Source organism: Ornithodoros turicata, chromosome 5, assembly GCF_037126465.1.
Source record: "Ornithodoros turicata isolate Travis chromosome 5, ASM3712646v1, whole genome shotgun sequence".
Lineage (NCBI taxonomy): Eukaryota > Metazoa > Arthropoda > Arachnida > Ixodida > Argasidae > Ornithodoros > Ornithodoros turicata.
The window spans coordinates 42,766,327-42,785,778 of NC_088205.1; the positions used below are offsets into that span (position 1 = coordinate 42,766,327).

The 19,452-nt window shown below is 45.0% G+C and overlaps 1 long non-coding RNA gene across 1 annotated transcript; it reads right to left on the reverse strand.

The window, feature by feature from the left end:
- Positions 1-16,832: 16,832 nt before the first annotated feature.
- Positions 16,833-19,452, reverse strand: LOC135395592 (uncharacterized). The gene is made up of 3 exons (XR_010423199.1): positions 19,254-19,452; positions 18,683-18,777; positions 16,833-17,360 (listed from the first exon to the last, which is right to left on the reverse strand). It is a non-coding gene; the product is annotated as an uncharacterized LOC135395592 (long non-coding RNA).

A 19,452-nucleotide genomic window follows, 5' to 3' on the forward strand; every position in this document is an offset into this window, starting at 1 on the left:
CACGAAAAATCCTACATTCTGCTATATACGTGCGCAACAACTCGCGCAGTTCATCTCGAACTAGTGACAAATCTGTCGACCGAATCTTTTCTCCTAGCATTGCGCCGCTTCGTTGCGCGAAGAGGCCTACCGAGCACGTTCTACAGTGACAACGCCCTCACCTTTAAAAGAGCTGCAAAGGACATTCAAGTAATGTGGAATATTCTCCGCACAAGCGAAACGCAGGACTTTTGTAGCAAACATCGCATAACGTGGCGGTTCATTGTGGAGGACGCACCCTGGTGGGGGGGGGGGGGGGGAGCGGATGGTGCGTACAGTAAAGAGTTCACTTCGGAAAGTTCTCGGCAGGCTGAGCCTCACCTTCGAAGAGCTTATGACTGTATTGGTGGACATCGAGGCATCAATCAACTCCCGTCCTTTAACCTATATCCACTCGGATGCCAGCGAGCCTGTGGCGCTAACACCAGCGCACTTCCTTATCGGGAAAAGGATGACAGCTTTGTCAGAAGTTGAAACAACGCCAGCAGTTTCCAGTCACCACAGCATCACACGTCGGTGGAAATACAGACAACGCTTAATGAACAACTTCTGGCAGCGCTGGCAAAAGGAATACCTCCTAGAGCTGCGGTCAGCCCATTTAACGCCGGACCGGAGGTCAAAATCACTGAAAGAAGGGGACCTCGCTATCCTTCGAGAGGATAATGTGCCACGACACATGTGGAGAACGGTGCGCATTGTTGCCAGCCACCCTGGAGGGGACGGGCACATACGGGCTTACACTGTGAAGATGCCGACAGGGACCATCACCAGGCGGCCCGCGCAGCTACTGTATCCCCTGGAGGCCTCAGAGTCGCCCACACCCTCTTAAATTAGCAATCTTTGCATGCTCATTTCGGGGGGGAAGATGTTGTAAAACTGTGTTCGGCCAGAAAACGGGTCTGCAGCTGGACGGCTGCGACACGGAGTGACAAGTGGCTGTCATGACGCACCCAGGAGAAGGGGGGCACGGAACTCCAGTTTCCCTGGAAGTAGAGGGGAAACTGTCTCCCTTTTTTTCCTGTATCTTAACTGCGTTTCTTGTTTTTTACTTGTTCGAACTTGGAGGTCTCTGGACCCCAGGCAAAGGCATTAGTTTTTTAGTCGCAAAATAAACCTCGCTGAGCAAAGACGTCTTTGTGCTACGTGTCTTCTTATCGGTCCCTTTTTACCGGGCCAACGACAGCTTCACGGTGTCATCCATATATTGTGTAACGAGTGGGATATCGCAAGATATTGTTCCACTACATAGAGCATGACGATGAGATGAATTTAGTTTCATTAGTTCATTTACTTAATGGAAACATGTAAATATGAAGTAGTGATACATTACAATTCATGGAATGATGCATGCATGTCTTTCCTTTCCTCGTTTCTTTTTTACAAAAGTAGTGCACGAATTAACATTCGTCCACTGCTACACAATTTCTCACTTCACAACGAAACCGTATGATGCATCTGTAATCTTAACAGCTCACCTCTTCGGTCAGGACTCCCTGGGCAGCAACATCCTATTAGCCATGTTGTTGTTGTTTTCCTTTTTCGGAATTCTTCGCGTAGCCACATAACATGACTGGAATGGAAAATAGCTATAAATAACAACGTGCTTAAATGACTTCCTCTTGAAATATTTATTCTAATCAGATATGTTTTTGCGCCTAGTATGGTGCGCGAAGGCACATAAGCACAGCATTTGCAGATGTTCGCCGTAAGCAATTCAAGGATATCAATTCAAGTACGCCGACTTGTGATTTTATTTTTGAACAAATATGACGACAATTTTTCACAAATGAAATATGGCTCACAATAATAAATGCTGCTGTACGGTGCGGCATTATCGATGTCTTAACTTCGAATGAGTCTGTTCTTCCTAAACGCGCAACGAACTATAAACGGTGCAAATCTACTAACACATACCGCGCTACATCTATTACAGGCACTTCGGCTGTTTTGATTCAGTGAAATTACTCGTATGAGAATGCAACTATGTGTGGATAACGCACTGCTAAGCCAGACAGTCTACGAAAGCATAACTCACCAGAATTCTTGGTTCTCGGCCTTGGTCAACACTGCGCGATATACGTTGGAACTGTGACGATTCATTCAACTCAATTTTCACCGGAACAACACGCGCTGCTCGAAAGACAACGACGGAAAATAAAGAGCCGCTTAAGTCCGCTAATTTGCACGTTACAGCACTAGAAATCGATAGATATAAACACGTCGTAAACTACAACTGCTCGCTAACACAAGAAACGAGGTACCCAACCCAACGTTGCTGACACCATCCGAAGTTTAGAGCGTGAGAGTAGCAAAATAATAAGATATCAAAACACGAAAGGAAGAGTACTGATCCCCCCTCCTTCTATAGCATGCAAAACGTGATTAGCGCTGAGATGAACATACATGTCCATGACGCGAGTTATTTTCACTCATCAAAAAGAGGTCATGTGGGATTGCGTGACGCTGCAGCAATGAGCATCATGGCGAAACGAAACTTTTAAATCGTGCATTGCACTTGATGGTAGCTGACAGAAACGAATCAAACTTATGAGACACTGGATTACAGGTATATTGGCATCTTTTTGATTCCTGCGTATCATTTCATATTACAATGTACGTGAATACATGGGTGTCGTGTCTCACGATGCCGGGGAAGTAGTTGCATGGGGAAGTGTGCATGGTTCTAGACTTTTTTTGACTAGACTTTTGACTTCTAGACTAGGTTTTTGATCGCGTAATCGGAATATCGACACCTCTCGCGTTGTGGCTTGCATGTGACCAACCAAGTGCTGTCTCCTTACTAGCGCTTCTTACAAACGACAAAACGAAGCATGTGGGAAGGTATATTTTTGATTACTCATATATATCGAGAAAATGAATCGTTTTCAGGTTGCTGCCACTACTCCATGTGCCCGCAATTGTCCTGCGTGTATGATTACACTAACGACGTCACCCACCATGGCGGAAGTGTTTTGCGCACACGCGTTTCAGCATGAAGCCGGCAGGTAACATCTGATGCTTACCCTTCGGATATTCTGAATTTACATATTGTAGCTTAGAGGAATTCCGAATGCCCGAGTGACACACGCTTATAACATTGTGACATCAGTGCAGTGGCATAAGCACTAATGTAGTGCCCACGAAAATGAACGAGGGGCAGTGGTTTATCCAGAATCCCAAGCACGAGAGGGGTGTTGGAACAAATTGGGGGGGGGGGGGCATCATTATAGTTACGTCATTACAGCTTAACCTATCATTAGAGACGTGTCTGAAGCTGAAATCGCAAGGGCAGGGGGTGCACAGGCAAAAAAGTTAGGGGGTGTCACTGAACATTTGGTGGGTGTAGGGGGGTCTGGATAAAGCAAAGACGAGGGAGACTCCTCCACCCCATGTAAAGCCTCATAAAACACCTCCTGAAATATCTTCCTGGCTATGCAGCTGCATCATTATGACGTAATTGTCATTGTTGTTCATAATTCTTGAATATGTTTTGAATATATGAAAAAAAAGTCTGCTTGACAGCATATGTCTTATGGTCATCATCAAACAAGAGCATATGTCGTTTTGTTCAGCCCCTTATGTACTTTTTTTTTAAATTTCAGGTGGACGTAAATTGTAGAAGGCAGCTAGTGGGGGAAAAGATCATGGTCATAGGTCATGTGGCTCCTGGAGCTCCCAGTGGGCTCCCTTGTGGAGTAACTTTTCAGAACACACACACACACAGTTTGCTCACAGAACCAACGAGTAGGATGTTGCTCGAATACTGAGAGAAAATGGCGTAACACATACAAATATCGTGTGACACAGTATGACAATAAAAACATTTTGCACGAGGGATGCATGAAACACTGTCGCAATATTGTGTGCATGATCCATTGTATGTGACGCAAGCCGTGGGGGCACACCGCCTCGGACACACTTTGGGAAGCATAAAACACGGTAACATCTCATTACGGTCGAAAATCCTTTAATCCCTAAGTGTCTCATTACGGCCGAAGTCTCAATACGGCCGAAGGTAGTCTCATTTCGGCCGAAGATGTTTCATCATGGCCAAAAAGAAAAAAACAAGCGTCCACCATATTACCAATCGCTGTGTTGTATGCTTCCCAAAGTGTCTCCGAGGCGGGTGTGCCCTTACGGCTTGTGTCACACACAATGGTTCATGCACACAATACTGCGACAGCGTTTCATGCATCCCTCATGAAAAATGTTTTTAGTCCCATACTGTGTCATACGATATTTGTGTCTGTTATGCCATTTTCTCTCGGTATTCGAGCAACATATCCTACTCATTGGTTCTGTGAGCAAACTGTATGTGTGTGTTCTGAAACGGGGCACGTACCAGGAGCCACATGACCTATGAGCATGATCTTTTCCCCCATTAGCTGCCTTCTACAATTTACGTTCACCTGAAATTTAAAAAAAAAAGTACATAAGGTGCTGTACAAAACAACATATGCTCTTGTTTGATTATGCCTATAAGACATATGTTGTCAACCAGACATCTTTTTCATATATTCAAGACATATTCAAGAAATTATGGACAACAATGACAAATACGTCATAATGATGCAGTTGCAAATCCAGAAAAACATTTCAGGAGGTGTTTTATGAGGCCCCTACATCAGGTGGAGGAGTCCCCCTCGTTCATTTTTGGGGGGCACTACATTAGTGGTTATGCCGCTGCACTGATGTCACAATGTTGTAAGCATGTGTCATCCTGGGCATTCGGAATTACTCAGCTACAATATGTAAATTCAGAATCAGTATTCAGAAGTTACCTGCAGGCTTCATGGTGAAACGTGTGTGCGCAAAACACTTCCGCTGTGGTGGGCGTCGTCGTTGGTTTAATGGATATGCTTTAGCAACGATGCCGCGGCCTTTTCGAACTGAAAAAACAAGAAAAGCCAAAAATGCGCTACCTTCCTAGCAACTTTAAGACAGTCTCCGAATTTACGAACCAAAATTATTTAAAAATATGCACATTTTAAAATATGTTTTACGAAAATGACTTTTTCAAAACTGAGCACTACGGCTATCTATATTCTACCACCATCCAACTACTTCAGCCGCACCAACAACGAACACGAAAATTGATAGAAATGCGAAACGAAATCCTGATACTTTACAGGCTTTTTTTGTGTATTACGAACGCAATTAATAAACGTACGGCAAACAACACAAACATTTGGCAGACAAAAAAGCTAAAAGTATACGAAACAACATAGCAGACGACACATAAGCGGCCGTTTTGAAACGCGAACTTGCGAAACGAGTGGAAAAATGAACCTCTTCATGCTAGGCCGTGTGCTCACGGACACCGACACAACTGTATCGTGGATCCACTCCAAAGATCTCCTACCCAACAACATGAACTGCCCCCGCTGCGGACGTGAACTAAGCGCGAAACCGTCGCAGCGCACATTCGGACAATTCCAATGTCGGCACGGCCATACCAAGTTCCGCAGTCTGTAACTGTGGGAACATGGTTCGTGAACGTGAGACTCGCACCAGAACAAGTCCTGATTCTTCTTCTCTGAAAAAAAAAAGACTTTTCAACAGGCCCTCAACGAGGCCTCCATATTTCCGGAGGTAAGTGTATCATCAGCTACCGTTGCAGACTGGTACTCGTACTGGCGAGAAGTCTGCATGGACTCGCTGGCCAATGCGCAAACTCAAAAAATCGGCGGCCCTGGCCACGTTGTGGAAATCGACGAATGTAAAATTGGTCGCCGCAAATACCAACGTGGCCGTATCGTCGAAGGGACATGCATATTGGGGCTGATTGACGTCGACACTAAACAACTGTGCCTGGAAATATGCCCGCAAAACAAGAGAGACAAGGAGACACTCCTTGCCCTCATTGACAAGCACGTCGAAAGGGGCACAACCCTTTACACTGACTGCTGGAAGGGGTACGCCGGTCTGTCAGCAGAAGGTTTCCAGCACATGACGGTCAACCACACCTACAACTTTGTTGACCCAGACACCGGCGTGACTACCGACCACATTGAATCTCAGTGGAGACCACTACGGCATAGGTTGGCCAGAGGTGGTGTGACAAGTGAAAACATGGCACACCACCTCAGTGAGTGCCTTTAGAGGACTGACTGTAGCAACAAAAATGAGCAGCCTTTCGGAAGGCTGCTAAACGACATCAAGAGTCTCTACAGTCCTCAACAGGGCTTTCCATGGACCTGCATGTATATATTTATAAATATGTTTCAACTACAACGACCCTCTTCGGCAACACATATACTCATTCCTATTTAATGCATACTCTAACTGTATACCTACTCTACATTGACCATTCCGCTGCATGTGGAATAGCACGCATTATCCTGGCCTAACCTAACCTCAGCGACTCCAGATGCACAGTCTACGTTAGCCCCCTCGACACATGGAATACGTATTCACTTGGCCTAACCTAACCTCAGTCACGTCGCATGCACAGTCTACGTCAGCCCCTCGACACATGGAATACGTATTCACCTGGCCTAACCTAACCTCAGTCACGTCGGATGCACAGTCTACGTCAGCCCCTCGACACATGGGATACGTATTCACCTGGCCTAACCTAACCTCAGTCACGTCGGATGCACAGTCTACATCAGCCTCCTCGACACATGGAATACGTATTCACTTGGCCTAACCTAACCTCAGTCACGTCGGATGCACAGTCGACGTCAGCCCCTCGACACATGGAATACGTATTCACCTGGCCTAACCTAACCTCAGTCACGTCGGATGCACAGTCTACGTCAGCCCCCTCGACACGTGGAATACGTATTCACTTGGCCTAACCTAACCTCAGTCACGTCGGATGCACAGTCTACGTCAGCCCCTGGACACATGGAGTACGTATTCACCGGGCCTAACCTAACCTCAGTCACGTCGGATGCACAGCCTACGTCAGCTCCTCGAGACATGGAATACGTATTCACTTGGCCTAACCTAACCTCAGTCACGCCGGATGCTCATTCTACATGGACCCACTCTTCGACATGTGCAATACGTAATCACCTAACCTAACCTAACCTCAGCCACGCCGGATGCTCATTCTACATGGACCCACTCTTCGACATGTGCAATACGTAATCACCTAACCTAACCTAACCTAACCTCAGTCCAGACTTGTACGTAACGGGTAACGGGTAATTGCGTTACTAGTAATCAATTACTTTTTTGAGTAATTTGTAACGTAATCGATTACTTTTGGGGCCCAGTAATTTTTTGAGTAATTCAATTACAACTTTCAGTAATCAATTACCAAGTAATCGATTACTTGGAAACTGAAGAATCCACATTGTTCGGGACGACGCACACACACATATATAGGATGATTCACCGCCGCGAGAAGACAAAACCAACTGCCCTCTGCAAGTTCGGTGCAAGGTAGCTGTCTTATCTCTAGGGCTTTTCCCGCAACAATTACTTACCCGAGTACCCCGAGGTCAATTGCCACAGTGTTCCGCACGTGTAGTGTATTTTTGAGTCCACTGTCCTCTCCTCATTCATGTGTACTATCTATCCGTAACCCGGCCTGTATGCAGTAAGTTGGACTGTAGGTTGTACCGTGAACCTGATGAGTCATTTGTGGGAGTTCCAGTTGGGACTCTTTTCACAGAACTCTCAAAACTCTCAACCTCTCGACACATTTTTCACAGAACTCTCGACCCCGATAACCCTTTTTTTTTGTGGATATCTTTTTTCTATATTTTTTTATATCGTTTTCTCAGATATCGAAAGTAATTGGCAAAGTAACGCGTTACTTTTCAAGGCGTTACTTCATTACTTTTCCGGCAAGTAATTTGTAACGGTAAAAAATTACTTTTTCGTACAAGGTAACGGTAACGGTAATCAATTACTTTTTTTTAATAACGTGTACAAGTCTGCCTCAGTCACGCCGGATGCTCATTCTACATGGACCCACTCTTCGACATGTGCAATACGTAATCACCTAACCTAACCTAACCTCAGTCACGCCGGATGCTCATTCTACATGGACCCACTTTTCGACATGTGCAATACATAATCACCTAACCTAACCTCAGTCATGCCAGATGCTCATTCTACATGGACCCACTCTTCGACATGTGCAATACGTAATCATCTAACCTAACCTAACCTCAGTCACGCCGAATGCTCATTCTACATGGACCCACTCTTCGACATGTGCAATACATAATCACTTAACCTAACCTCAGTCATGCCGGATGCTTATTCTACATGGACCCACTCTTCGACATCAGTACCTAACCTGGGAAAAGATGCACTCTCGCCACACCCAGGTGTTGCTTTTTGCTTGAATTTGTAGCATTTATTGCAATCTTCCAACATAAAAAGTTCCATTAAACAAAAACGACGCAACCCTACCTTACCTAAAACGCTTATCGTACGACTACATCCGATAGGGGACGATTATTAACCTCTCCGTACTCAATACGCGTCTCATGCGACTATATCGGATAGCAGACGACTATGCGACACATAGCCGATCGCCGACCACTCGCCCGTATGCACTCGTATCGTCTGGCAACAATGACAACGTGCCAAAATCGCCAAACGCTAATTCCACACCTATGCGTCTGCCGCGGCATCGTTACTAAAGTACAGCCGGTTTAATCATACACGCAAGACAATTGCGGGCACATGGAACGCGGAGCAGTGGCAGCAACCTGAAAACCATACATTTTCTCGTTACATATGAGTAATCAAAAACGGACCGCTATACCTTCCCACATATTTGGTTTTGTCGTTTGTAGGAAGCGCTAGTAGGGGCACAGCACTTGGTTGGTCACATGTAAGCCACAACGCGAGAGGTGCCGATATCCCGATTAAGCGATAAAAAAAAAGTCTAGAACCATGCACACTTCTCCAAGCAAATACATCAGCATCGCCAGACAACATACCCATATGTATTCATGTACAGTGTAATGTGAAATTATGTGTAGGAATGAAAACAGATGCCAACATACCTGCGATCCGGTGTCTCATAAGTTTACTTCGGTTTTCTGGTAGCTGCCATGGAGTGCAACACACCAGTTGCATTTCGCCATTCACATTTCGCAAGCGTCATGCAATCCCACGTGACTTCCTTTTGATCAGTAAAAATCACACCCGTCATGGACATATCTCTGCGCTAATCACGTTTTGCATGCTATAGAAGGAGAGGGGATCAATACGCTTCATTTTGTGTTTTGATATCTTGTTGTTTTGCTACTCTCACCTCGGATGGTGTCTGGCAACGTTGGGTGGTAGTAAGTGGTAACTCGTTTCTTGTGCGAGCGTGCGGTCTAAGATGTGTTTTGCTATTTTTGGAGCTATAATCTGCAAATTAGGGGACTTTCGCGTGTTCTTTATTTTCCGTCGTTGTCGTTCGAGCAGCGCCTGTTGTTCCGGCAGAAATTTAGTTGAATGCATCGTCACAGTCCCAACGTATATCGCGCAGTGTTCACCAAGGCCAATGTGAGAGGGAGAAAGAGCACACTATCGCCTCTCGCGTCCTGGAAAAAGATTAAAAAGAAACAGAACATGCAACCCAAGATAAGCCCAGTTCCGATAGAGTCACCCGATACATTTGTTTTTGTTTTGTTTCCGCAAGTTAAAGCTCATCTTCGACGCATGAGGCGGCACTGTGCTCCTTCCCCCTCTCACGTTGGGGATGAAGGAAATACGCGTCTGCAAAGATGCGCAATGAACAAAATAAAGAAAAAAATGGCGTTCCTTCACTAATTTTTTGCGGGCGATCTATGGTACGGATTTTTGTTCTGAAAACGGCTACGATATCATGTGACCGAAAGGAACAGATGTTCTCATTGGGACAACTTTGTAGCTTTTATAATTAACAAGTTAGTTAATGAAAATTAATTAAGACATTGCCTTTGGACTTTGTTAATGCCCTCCTTGGGAGTGCCCTTCAGCATATGCTATATTGCAATTGATTTCATATTGGAAAAAGTGTTATATATATTTTTAAAAAATCTGTATACACTTAACTGGGACACCCTGTATATATATATATATATATAGAGAGAGACTCATGGAACGATGCGACAGCACCAGAGGACACGTGTTGCGCCGTGTGTGCGGGTCGTCAGCTCTAGGTAGCAGCGCATCTTTCGGAATTGGCAAACCAGGGGTCGCTCAGCGAGCGGTATACACCTGGGAGGGTGACTGGGCACTCCTCAATGCCGCAGTGCAAGCCAGTGAATTATAATGAGGGAAAAAAGCCATTAAAGAAACAAGTAAATGACACTAGACGTGTTTGAAATTCAAACTTACAGATTAAGATGGCTTCTCTGGCTGCACATAGAGAAACAGATGCTCATGGAACGATGCGACAGCACCAGAGGACACGTGTTTCGCCGTGTTTGCGGCTCGTCAGCTCTGGGTAGCAGCGCATCGTTCGGAATTGGCAAACCAGGGGTCGCTCAGCGAGCGGTATACAACCTGGGAGGGTGACTTAGCACTCCTCAATGCCACAGTGCAAGCCAGTGAATTATAATGAGGGAAGAAAGACATTAAAGAAACAAGTAAATGCCACTAGACGTGTTTGAAATTCAAACTTACAGATTAAGATGGCTTCTCTGGCTGCACGTAGAGAAACAGGTGCTCATGGAACGATGCGACAGCACCAGAGGACACGTGCTTCGCCGTGTTTGCGGCTCGTCAGCTCTAGGTAGCAGCGCATCGTTCGGAATTGGCAAACCAGGGGTCGCTCAGTGAGCGGTATACACCTGGGACGGTGACTGAGCACTCCTCAATGCCACAGTGCCAGCCAGTGAATTATAACCAGAGAAAAAAGCCATTAAAGAAACAAGTAAATGACACTAGACGTGTTTGAAATTCAAACTTACATATTAAGATGGTTTCTCTGGCTGCACGTACAGAAACAGATACTCATGGGACGATGCGACAGCACCAGAGGACACGTGTTTCGCCGTCGTAGCGGCTCGTCAGCTCTGGGTAGCTGCGCATCGTTCGGAATCGGCAAACCAGGGGTCGCTCAGCGAGCGGTATACACCTGGGACGGATGACTGAGCACTCCTCAATGCCACAGTGCCAGCCAGTGAATTATAATGAGGGAAAAAAGCCATTAAAGAAACAAGTAAATGACACTAGACGTGTTTGAAATTCAAACTTACAGATTAAGATGGCTTCTCTGGCTGCACATAGAGAAACAGATGCTCATGGAACGATGCGACAGCACCAGAGGACACGTGTTTCGCCGTGTTTGCGGCTCGTCAGCTCTGGGTAGCAGCGCATCGTTCGGAATTGGCAAACCAGGGGTCGCTCAGCGAGCGGTATACAACCTGGGAGGGTGACTTAGCACTCCTCAATGCCACAGTGCAAGCCAGTGAATTATAATGAGGGAAGAAAGACATTAAAGAAACAAGTAAATGCCACTAGACGTGTTTGAAATTCAAACTTACAGATTAAGATGGCTTCTCTGGCTGCACATAGAGAAACAGATGCTCATGGAACGATGCGACAGCACCAGAGGACACGTATTTCGCCGTGTTTGCGGCTCGTCAGCTCTGGGTAGCAGCGCATCGGTCGGAATTGGCAAACCAGGGGTCGCTCAGCGAGCGGTATACAACCTGGGAGGGTGACTTAGCACTCCTCAATGCCACAGTGCAAGCCAGTGAATTATAATGAGGGAAGAAAGACATTAAAGAAACAAGTAAATGCCACTAGACGTGTTTGAAATTCAAACTTACAGATTAAGATGGCTTCTCTGGCTGCACGTAGAGAAACAGGTGCTCATGGAACGATGCGACAGCACCAGAGGACACGTGTTTCGCCGTGTTTGCGGCTCGTCAGCTCTGGGTAGCAGCGCATCGTTCGGAATTGGCAAACCAGGGGTCGCTCAGTGAGCGGTATACACCTGGGACGGTGACTGAGCAATCCTCAATGCCACAGTGCCAGCCAGTGAATTATAACCGGAGAAAAAAGCCATTAAAGAAACAAGTAAATGACACTAGACGTGTTTGAAATTCAAACTTACATATTAAGATGGTTTCTCTGGCTGCACGTACAGAAACAGATACTCATGGGACGATGCGACAGCACCAGAGGACACGTGTTTCGCCGTCGTAGCGGCTCGTCAGCTCTGGGTAGCTGCGCATCGTTCGGAATCGGCAAACCAGGGGTCGCTCAGCGAGCGGTATACACCTGGGACGGTGACTGAGCACTCCTCAATGCCACAGTGCCAGCCAGTGAATTATAATGAGGGAAAAAAGCCATTAAAGAAACAAGTAAATGACACTCGACGTGTTTGAAATTCAAACTTTCAGATTAAGATGGCTTCTCTGGCTGCACGTAGAGAAACAGATACTCATGGAACGATGCGACAGCACCAGATGACACGTGTTTCGCCGCGTTTGCGCGTCGTCAGCTCTGGGTAGCAGCGCATCGTTCGGATTTGGCAAACCAGGGGTCGCTCAGCGAGCGGTATACAACCTGGGAGGGTGACTTAGCACTCCTCAAAGCCACAGTGCAAGCCAGTGAATTATAATGAGGGAAGAAAGACATTAAAGAAACAAGTAAATGCCACTAGACGTGTTTGAAATTCAAACTTACAGATTAAGATGGCTTCTCTGGCTGCACGTAGAGAAACAGATGCTCATGGAACGATGCGACAGCACCAGAGGACACGTGTTTCGCCGTGTTTGCGGCTCGTCAGCTCTGGGTAGCAGCGCATCGTTCGGAATTGGCAAACCAGAGGTCGCTCAGTGAGCGGTATACACCTGGGAGGGTGACTTAGCACTCCTCAATGCCACAGTGCCAGCCAGTGAATTATAATCAGGGAAAAAAGCCATTAAAGAAACAAGTAAATAACACTAGACGTGTTTGAAATTCAAACTTTCAGATTAAGATGGCTTCTCTGGCTGCACGTAGAGAAACAGATACTCATGGAACGATGCGACAGCACCAGATGACACGTGTTTCGCCGTGTTTGCGCGTCGTCAGCTCTGGGTAGCAGCGCATCGTTCGGAATTGGCAAACCAGGGGTCGCTCAGTGAGCGGTGTACACCTGGGAGGGTGACTGAGCACTCTTCAATGTAACAGTGCGAGCCAGTGAATTATAATCAGGGAAAACAGCCATTAAAGAAACAAGTAAATGACACTAGATGTGTTTGAAATTCAAACTTTCAGATTAAGATGGCTTCTCTGGCTGCACGTACAGAAACAGATACTCATGGGACGATGCGACAGCACCAGAGGACACGTGTTTCGCCGTGTTTGCGGGTCGTCAGCTCTGGGTAGCAGCGCATCGTTCTGAATTGGCAAACCAGGGGTCGCTCAGCGAGCGGTATACACCTGGGAGGGTGACTTAGCACTCCTCAATGCCACAGTGCAAGGCAGTAAATTATAATGAGGGAAAAAATCCATTAAAGAAACAAGTAAATGCCACTAGTCGTGTTTGAAATTCTCTGGGTACCCAGAGTATCTGCGTATCTGCGTACCAGTATCTGCGTACCCAGAGTCAGCTCTGGGTAGCTGCTACCCAGAGCTGATGAGCCGCACACATGGCGAAACACGTGTTCTCTGGTGCTGTCGCATCGTTCCATGAGTATCTGTTTCTCTACGTGCAGCCAGAGAAGCCATTTTAATCTGTAAGTTTGAATTTCAAACACGTCTAGTGTCATTTACTTGTTTCTTTAATGTTCATCAAAATGGCAGAATGAGCCTGTTGGTACATGACTGAATAAAACCGGAGCACAAAACACGGACAAGAACACACATAGACGACACTTGCTTTCTTTAATGGCTTTTTCCCTCATTATAATTCACTGGCTTGCACTGCGGCATTGAGGAGTGCTCAGTCACCCTCCCAGGTGTATACCGCTCGCTGAGCGACCCCTGGTTTGCCAATTCCGAACGATCCGCAGCTACCCAGAGCTGACGAGCCGCAAACACGGCGAAACACGTGTCCTCTGGTGACGTCGCATCGTTCCATGAGTATCTGTTTCTCTATGTGCAGCCAGAGAAGCCATCTTAATCTGTAATCTGTAAGTTTGAATTTCAAACACGTCTCGTGTCATTTACTTGTTTCTTCAATGGCTTTTTTCCCTCATTATATATATATATATATATATATATATATATATATGTTTATAAGTCCCAAACGTCGCCACACCAGCATTGGACAGCTGTTTCGGCCTTATTGGGCCTTCATCAGCAATGCGTAGGTGGGCGACGTTTGAGCGAGTGGCGTCGGAAGGTCACGTGGAACGTGATGTCCTCCCGTCAGGGTGAGTAACTCACCTCTGAAAGCCCAGTGCGAAGCCCGTAAAGTATTATATATATATATATATATATATATGATAAGGGCACACTGCATGGCGTATACCCTGCTGAATGTATATCCATACCTGGCTGCAACATTGCATATCAATGAAGGTTACAATACACACGTTGACTTTTGACCGTTATGAGACATCTTCGGCCGTAATGAGATACAAGGGGCGTGAAGCTGTAGTAGAAATCTATTGTAGCGGAAAACTCACGTGACCTCCGGAGCTGGACCAATGACTGAGGACTAGCCACCCTATTTTTTTTTGTCTTTTTTGATTATATCGCCAATGACGTAAATGACGTGTCGCCCGTTTCTCTCACTACTTTCCTCCTCACTGCTCTACTTCCCGTCTTTTTTTGTTGTTCCATTTTTCTTCCTTTCACTGTTTTTTGGTTTGCGTTTGTCCGAATGCAGTGGGAGTTACAGAAAAACGACGGAGTCCTGGCTGTTTTTGTCACATTAAGTATTTTATTGTGCGACATACGGTTATGCAAGCAAGACGTACACAGCATGTCTGCGGTATGGTGGCTAAAAGGGGAGATGACGCGAACGCCCGTCCCGTCTGGAGAGGGGGAGCATTCCTTTGAATCATGCCACGGCGCCTGTGGCCGCAGTGGCGCTGCTGTCGGCTCTTCGATTGTCTTCTCGTTGTTTGCTGCTGGGCGCTGCATGTATTGTTGATACGGGACGTTCCTTCTAGTGATGGGCGATAACCATCGAATACTATCGATAGTACTATCGACGCTTGAGATTAATACCCATTTGCAAAAATGTAGAAGTCACTGCTCCCCGTTGTATTACCATCATCTCGTAAAGCTGTTGTTGTATCAATCTAATCAAATGCCTTTATTTATACTTGCACGGTAGATATCTTTGAAATAGCTTCACACCGTTAACATGAAAAAAATAATAATAATAAACGATGACATAAAAAGAGGAGCTGCCGCGGTCCGAAAAACAGACGGGAACTTCTGTTTTGCTTGAAACAACAAAGCAGAACAAGAGACATCGTGGATTGTTGTGCTCTATGCGTGTTATTAATACTATTCAGGGCAGCTGCATACGCTGTGAAACTATAAGTAACTTATGTTACTGCCACAGTAATACGGGCTTGTGACAGTTGCGGGCCACTATATAATTCCTGCACAGAATGCCATCATTACCAGCGGCATGGCCGAGTGGGCTAAGGCGTCCGCTCGTTGGTGGTAACCAAGGTCGTGCTGAAGACTGGGAGGTGGTGGGTTCGAATCCTACCGCCGGCTGTGCTGTCTGAGGTTTTCCCTGGGTTTTCCGAAGACTTTCCAGACGAATGTCGGCACAGTTCCCCCTGAAGTCGGCCCAGGACGCATACTAACCCCCCTGTCCCCCACTCCTTCCTGCTATCCTCTCTCCGTCTTTCCACATCTGTACGTCGCTCATAGCCACAGTTGCTTCGCGGCGCTAACACCCAATCAAAAACAAAAAAAAAACAGAATGCCATCTTCATAGCAGTGTATGCATAGTCCGATATTTCCTACTTCATGAACTTCATGTATATTAGTTTACATGCTCATATTTCTTTTTTGTTGTTTCCCCGAGAGGTAACTATCAATAACGAGCGAAACGCGATCGTCGAACTGTATGCGAAAAAAGAGAATTCGGAAGATTTTATTTCCGATGGAAATAAGTTCAACTTTTAAATTGCGAGTGACTAAACGACATAGTTTGCATGAGCAAAAGGCAATTTCAAATTCAAGGGTTTCATTTTTGGAATAAATACGAATATATTTTTTTAATTCGTTGTGAACAAGCTATAGTGAGAGTTTGCAGGAGTAAAACGCAAATTCAGAAAGTTTAGCTTTAAGAAGAAACCTGCTCATTAAATTTGGAGTGAACAAACTATTGGTAGTTTGCAGGAGCAAAACTGAATTCGGAAGGTTTCTTTGAGGAACAAAATAATCAAATTGTATGCCTTACTATAGGCTTCATTTTCTAGTAAACTCAAAGAACTCGCAATTAACGCACAGGGAAACGTGATAGACTGAGGCTGCTTAAGATGAGACGTGCTCTGTAATAAGCTGTGCCTTTCCTTTCGCTGTTCATATTGTAAGCGTGTTTGCCTGGCTTGCTCAATATACCACATTTCCCACTTCTATATGACGATCACTCTTCTTCCCTGCTGCGCGAATTGCACATTCCTGCATTTACCCCCAAAATAAATAACTTGTGATAAGACGTTCAGATATACAGGGTGTCCACGCTAAGTGTGAACATATTTTTTAAAAAATATATATAACACTTTTTCCAAGATGGAATCAATTGCAATATAGCATATGCTAAAGGGCACTCCCTAGCAGGGCATTAGCAAAGTCCAAAGGCAATGTCTTAATTAACTTTTTAATTATAAAAGCTACAAAGTTGTCCCAATGAGAACATCTGTGCCTTTCGGTCACCTGATATCGTAGCTGTTTTCAGAACAAAAATGCATTCGATAGATCGCCTGCAAAAAATTCGTGAAGGAACGCCATTTTTTTCTTTATTTTGTTCATTGCGCTTCTTAGAAGGCGCGTCTTTCTTTCACCCACAATGTGAGAGGGAGAAAGAGCACACTACCGCCTCTCGCGTCCTGGAAAAAGATTAAAAGGAAACAGAAAATGCAACCCAAGATAAGGCCAGTTCCGATAGAGTCACCCGATACATTTGTTTTTGTTTTGTTTCCGCAAGTCAAAGCTCATCTTCGACGCATAAGGCGGCACTGTGCTCCTTCTCCCTCTCCCGTTGGGGATGAAGGAGCGTAGGTTCCTTCGCATGCCGGAGGCCGAGCCGATCGAAGTCGCGGCGCCAGCGCCACTGCTGCCGAGCATGAATTGACGGCGCGCTTTTCATTCCTCGTTGGCGTCACCTCCCCTTTTAGCCACCATATCTGCGGTAACGAAAACAACATGACATCAATATTGCTCCGGAATTTGCTTGAAGAACCCTGACGATGTCGGACTTCCTCTGGCAAGGACTGCTACTGGGGACTGGAGCTCGGTGGCTGCAACATGAAAATTAGTATCAGATATACAGCTATGCATGTGAAAGCTGCAATGTAAACAGAAAGAATAAAGGTGCTATTGAATGCGAAAAATAAGAACGATTATGTTAGGGTTGTGAGAAGCTCGCAGCCATTGGGGTGTGATCAGCGAGCTTAGTACAAAAAATATATTTTATTGCGCTACTTCACAATGACATATTCAGGTCGAATAGCATGACAAACTTGGCTTTGGAGCTACGTACAGAACAGCTACTAAAGTCAACGTATAGACACGAGTCGTGTCTTCGAAATCACCGAGAATCAGACTTACAGTAGCGTCATACCTTTAGACAGTACGACGTGAGCGGGTATTTAATCATAACATGAAGATGATATTGTTTCACGAAAAGGAATCTAGTCGATTGTATCTCATTACGGCCGATGTCTCATTACGCCGAAAGTCTCAATGCGACCGATAATCCTTTAATCCCCAAGTGTCTCATTACGGCCGAAGTCTCAATACGGCCGAAGGCAGTCTCATTACGGCCGAAGATGTCTCATAACGGCCAAAAGTCAACGTGTGTATTGTAACCTTCATTGATATGCAATGTTGCAGCCAGGTATGGATATACATTCAGCAGGGTATAAGCCATGCAGTGTGCTCTTAGGGCCCTTATCATATATATATATATATATATGTATATATATAGAGAGAGAGAGAGCCCTTATCATATATATATATATATATAGAGAGAGAGAGAGAAAGAAACAGCATGTTTTCATACTACTGCACAATGCAGCATATTGTGTAATGTGTACACCCACAAGGGTAGTGTTGATGTTGCTGTGAAGCAGTCTACTATGTGGAGTTAGCTACTTGTGGAGAGCTGAGAAGGAACACCTATCTCAGTCAACGTCAGTTTATTTCCATTCGCCTATTTCCAACCGTGAATAGGCTAGAACATTAAAAAAACAGGCATTTGACTCTACATGGCTGATTTTAATGTACACAAGCTACATACGTGTTGATATGTGTCCCGTTATTTCAAGGCTAACATAAATCTTCATCTAGACAAAAAAATGACAAGCCTTAAAAATGTGACTTCCAGGCAAACATAGAGCATGACGATGAGATGAATTTAGTTTCATTAGTTCATTCACTCAATGGAAACATGTGAATATGAAATAGTGATACATTACAATTCATGAAATTATGCATGCATGACATTCCTTTTCTCGTTTCTTTTTTACAAAAGTAGTGCACGAATTAACATTCGTGCACTACTACAGAATTTCTCACTTCACAACAACCGTATGATACATCTGTAATCTTAACAGCTCACCTCTTCGGTCAGGACTCCCTGGGCAGCAACATCCTATTAGCCATGTTGTTGTTGTTTTTCTTTTTCGGAATCCTTCGCGTAGCCACATAACATGACTGAAATGGAAAATAGCTATAAATAACAATGTCCTTAAATGACTTCCTCTTGAAATATTTATTCTAATCAGATAAGTTTTTGCGCCTAGTATGGTGCGCGAAGGCACATAAGCACAGTATTTGAAGATGTTCGCCGTAAGCAATTCAAGGAGATCAATTCAAGTACGCCGACTTGTGCTTTTATTTTTGAAAAAAAAAAATGACGACAAATTTTAACAAATTAAATATAGCTCACAATGATAAATGCTGCTGTACGGTGATGCACTATCCGTATCTTAACGTCTGAACTTCGAATAAATTTGTTGTTCCTAAACGCGCAACGAACAACAGACGACGCAAATCTACTAACACAAACCGAGCCACATCTATTACAGGTACTTCGGCTATTTTGATTCAGTCAAATTACTTGTATGAGAATGCAACTATGTGTGGATAACACACTGCTAAGCCAGACACTCTACGAAAGCATAACTCACCAGAATGCTTGGTTGACTTTGCCTTGGTGAACAATGCGCGATATACGTTGGGACTGTGATGACTCATTCAACTAAATTTCTGCGGGAACAACAGGCGCTGCTCGAACGACAACGGCGGAAAATAAAGAACACGCTAAAGTCCGCTAATTTGCAGATTATAGCTCCAAAAATAGCAAAACACATCGTAAATCGCACGCAA